This window comes from Mustela lutreola, chromosome 2 (genome assembly GCF_030435805.1).
Source record: "Mustela lutreola isolate mMusLut2 chromosome 2, mMusLut2.pri, whole genome shotgun sequence".
NCBI classification, from domain to species: Eukaryota; Metazoa; Chordata; class Mammalia; order Carnivora; family Mustelidae; genus Mustela; species Mustela lutreola.
The window spans coordinates 60,921,124-60,926,084 of NC_081291.1; the positions used below are offsets into that span (position 1 = coordinate 60,921,124).

Here is a 4,961-nt window from a genome sequence, read left to right on the forward strand (position 1 = left end):
GAACATAAGAGTGCAGATATGTCTTCGAATAGTGACTTCGTTTCCTTTAGATATATACCTAGAGGTGGGATTACTGAATCATATGGTAATTTTACTTTTAATAATATGAATAATCTCCATACTGTTTTCCATACAAATTTATATCCCTATCACAGTGCATAAGTTCCCCATTTTCCCCAATATTTACCAAAATTTGTTAGTTTTAATTTTTTGGTAGTATATATTCTAATAGGTAGTAATAACTTGTTGTGTTTTTCAGAGTTAAACAACAACAACAACAACATAATGGTTTGCCCTGAGTTTTTACGTTGAGCACTTTTTAATGCTCCTGTTGGTCATTTATATAACTTTTTTGAAAAAAAAATCTATTGAGATCCTTTTGCTATTTTTTTAATTATAGATTTTTTTCTATTTGTATCTGTTGGTTATTAACCTCTTTTCAGATATAAGATTTATAAGTATTTTCTTCCATTCTGTGGATTGTGTTTTCATTCCCCTTTTTTCTTTTTGGCAATGCAGAAACTTTAGTTTGATGTAATCCCATTTATTTATTTTTGCTTCTTTTGCTTGTGTTTTTGGCCTGGTATCCAAACAACTATTGGCAAGACCAATGTCAAGGAGAATTTTTCCTATGTTTTCCTTTAGGAAATTTAGTTTCATGCATCACATTTAAGTTTTTAATCTATTTCAAGTTAAGATTTATGAGTGATATAAGGTTCCAGTTTCATGCTGGTTTATGTGACTATTCAGTTTTAAATATCATTTATTGAACAGACTATCTTTACCCATTATATATGTTGACCCCTGTCAAATATTAGGTGAATGTATGAAAGGATTTATTTCTGGACTCTCAATTCTGTTCTACTTGTTTATTGGTCTGTTTTTATGCCAGTATACTTTATTGTTTTGAGCATGAGGGCTTTGTAGCATAGTTTCAAATCAAGAAGTGTAATTTCGCTTCTTCATTCTTTCTCAGAACTGCTTTAATTATTTGTTGTCTTTTATGGTCTCGTATAAATTTTAGGATTCTTTACTTACTTCTGTAAAAAAAATATTGGATTTTTAAAAAAGATTATTTATTTATTTATTTGACAGAGAGAGAGATGACAAGCAGGCAGAGAGGCAGGCAGAGAGAGAAGAGTTAGCAGCTTCCTGCTGTGCTGAGAGCCTGATGCAGGGCTCGATCCCAGGACCCTGGGATCATGACCTGAGCCGAAGGCAGCGGCTTAACCCACTGAGCCACCCAGGCGCCCCTAACATTGGATTTTTGATAGGAATTGAATTTACAGATGGTTTTCGGTAGTATGGACATTTTAACAATGTTAATTCTTACCATTCATAAATATGAGCTATCTTTCCATTTATGTCTCCTTCAAATTCTTTATCAATGTCATAGTTTATGGGGTACAGATCTTTCATCTTCTTAGTTAAATCTTTTCCTATGTATTTTATTATTTTTGATGCTATTGTGAATTAGATTGTTCTCTTTATTTTTTCAGATAGTTCATCATTAGAGTGTTAAAATGCTCCTGTCTTGTGCTTACTTTGGCAGCACATATACTAAAATTGGAATGATGCAGAGAAGATTAGCATGATCACTGAGCAAGGATGACATGAAAAACTATTTTAAAAAAAACGAAAAAAAAACAAAATTCCTGTCTTTTATATATTGATCTTGTATTTGGCAGTTTTATTAAATTTGTTTATTCAAAATTTTTTGTGAAGTTTTTAGGATTTTTTTACATGTAAGTTCACGTTATCCAAGAAAAGAAAATTTTACTTCTTCCTTTTTTTTTTTGGAGTCTTTTATTTCTTTGTGTTCCTTGTTTCTCTGGCTAGGACATCCAGTACTATGTCAAATGAGAGTAGTGAAAGTGGACACACTTGTCTTTTTTCTGATCTTTAAGGGGAAAACTTTCAAACTTTTTTGATTGAATATGAGATTAGCTCTGGGCTTGCAATATGTGTTTTTTCTTTAATGGATTTTTAAAATTATTTTTTAAAATTTTTTATAAACATATAATGTGTTTTTATCCCTAGGGGTACTGGTCTGTAAATCACCAGGTTTACACATTTCACAGCACTCACCATCACTCACCATAGCACCTGCCCTCCCCAATGCCCATACCCCCACCATCCTCTCCCAACACACCTCCCCCCAGCAACCCTCAGTCTGTTTTGTGAGATTCAGTCTTTTATGGTTTGTCTCCCTCCCAATCCCATCTTCTTTTATTTTTCTTTTCGTATGCCCGAAACCGCCTATGTTGCATCTCTACTTCATCATATCAGGGAGATCATATGATAGTTGTCTCTCTCAGATTGATTTATTTCGCCAAGCATAATACCCTCTAGTTCCATCCATGTCATCACAAATAGCAGGATTTCATTTCTTTTGATGGCTGCACAGTATCCCATTGTACATATATACCACATCTTATTTATTGATTGATCTGTTGAAGGACATTTAGGTTCTTTCCATAGTTTAACTATTGTGGACATTGCTGCTATAAACATTTGGGTGCATGTGCCCCTTGAGAATGCCCCGTTTGTATCTTTAGGGTATATATCCAGTACTACAATCACTGGGTCATAGGGTAGTTCTATTTTCAGCTTTTTGAGGCACCTCCACGCTGTTTTCCAGAGTGGTTGCACCAGCTTGCATTCCCACGTACAGTGTAGGAGGGTTGCCCTTTCTCCACATCCTCGCCAGCATCTGTCATTGACTGACTTGTTCATTTTAGCCATTCTGAAAGGTGTGAGGTGGTATCTCATTCTGGTTTTGATTTGTATTTCCCTGATGCCGAGTGATGTGGAGCATTTTTTCATGTGTCTGTTGGCCATTTGGATGTATTCTTTGCAGAAATGTCTGTTCATGTCCTCTGCCCATTTTTACATTCGATTATTTGTTCTTAGGGTGTTGAGTTTGATAAGCTCTTTATAGATTTTGGATAGATACTGGCCCTTTATCTGGTATGTCATTTGCAAATATCTTCTCCCAGATAACTTCTGACAGTCATCTTTTGGCTTTGTTAACTGTTTCCTTTGCTGTGCAAAAGCTTTTTGATCTGATGAAATCCCAGGAGTTCATTCTTGCCCTTGCTTCCCTTGCCTTTGGCGATGTTCCTAGGAAGAAGTTGCTGCTGCTGAGGTCAAAGAGGTTGCTACCTGTTCTCTCCTCAAGGATTTTGATGGATTCCTTTCTCACATTATGCTTCTTCATCCATTTCCAGTCTATTTTCATGTGTGATGTAAGGAAATGGTCCAATTTCATTTTTCTGCATGTGGCTGTTCAATTTTCCCAACACCATTTGTTGAAGACGCTGTCTTTTTTCCATAGGACATTCCTTCCTGCTTTGTTGAAGATTAGTTGACCATAGAGTTGAGGGTGTATTTCTGGGCTCTCTATTCTGTTCCATTGATCTATGTCTGTTTTGGGGACAGTTCCCTACTATCTTGATGATGACAACTTTGTAATAGAGCTTGAAGTCTGGAATTGTGATGCCAACAACTTTGGCTTTCTTTTTCAATATTCCTCTGGCTATTCGAGGTATTTTCTGGTTCCATATATATTTTAGGATGATTTGTCCCATTTCTTTGAAAAAAATGGATGGGATTTTGATAGGGATTGCATTAAATGTGTAGATTGCTTTAGGTAGCATAGACATTTTCACAATATTTGTTCTTCCAATACAGGAGCATGGAACATTTTTCCATTTCTTTGTGTCTTCTTCAATTTCTTTCATGAGTACTTTAGAGTTTTCTGAGTATAGATTCTTTGTTAGGTTTATTCCTAGGTATCTTAGGGTTTTGGGTGCAATTGTAAATGGGATTCACTCCTTAGTTTCTATTTCTTCAGTCTTGTTGGTATAAAAAAAATGCAACCAATTTCTGTTCATTGATTTATATCCTGACACTTTACAGAATTTCTATACAAGTTATAGCAGATTTGGAGTGGAGTCCTTTAAGTTTTCCACATACAGTATCATATCATCTGCAAACAGGGATAGGTTGACTTCTCTTCTGCCAATTTGGCAAAATTTGGATGCCTTTAATTTCTTTTTGTTGTCTGATTGCTGAGGCTAGGACTTCTAGTAGAATGCTGAATAGCAGTGGTGATAATGGACATCCCTGCCGTGTTCCTGACCTCAGCGGAAAAGTATTCAGTTTTTCTCCATTGAGAATGATATTTGCAGTGGGTTTTTCATAGATGGCTTTGATAATATTGATAATATGTGCCCTCTATCCCTACACTTTGAAGAGTTTTTTTTTTAGATTTTATTTATTTATTTGACAGAGAGAGAGATCACAAATAGGCAGAGAGACAGATAGAGAGAGAGATGAGGAGAAGCAGGCTCCCTGCTGAGCAGAGAGCCCAATGCAGGACTCGATCCCAGGCCCCTGGGATCATGACCTGAGCCGAAGGTAGAGGCTTAATCCACTGAGCCACCCAGGCGCCCCCACTTTGAAGAGTTTTAATCAGGAAGGGATACTGCACTTTGCCAAATGCTTTTTCAGCATCTATGGAGAGTATCATATGGTTCTTGTTCTTTGTTTTATTGATGTGTTGTATCACATTGATTGATTTACAGATGTTGAACCAACCTTGTAGCCCTGGAATAAATCCCAGTTGGTCGTGGTGAATAATCCTTTTAATGTACTGTTGAATCTTATTAGCTAGTATTTTGGTGAGAATTTTTGCTTCTGTGTTCATCAAGGATATTGGTCTATAGTTCTATTTTTTGATGGGATCCTTGTCTGGTTTGGGGATCAAGGTGATGCTGGCCTCAGAAAAAAAAGAGTTTGGGAGTTTTCCTTCCATTTATATTTTTTTGGAACAGTATCATGAGAATAGGAATTAATTCTTCTTTAAATGTTTGGTAGAATTCCCCTGGGAAGCCATCTGGCCCGGGGCTTTTGTTTGTTTGGAGATTTTTGATGACTGTTTCAATCTCCGTACTGGT

The 4,961-nt window shown here is 36.1% G+C and overlaps 1 pseudogene; it reads left to right on the plus strand.

Moving 5' to 3' along the window:
- The first annotated feature begins 1,536 nt into the window (after positions 1-1,536).
- Positions 1,537-1,628, plus strand: LOC131826178 (U6 spliceosomal RNA; annotated as a pseudogene).
- The last annotated feature ends 3,333 nt before the right edge of the window (positions 1,629-4,961 follow it).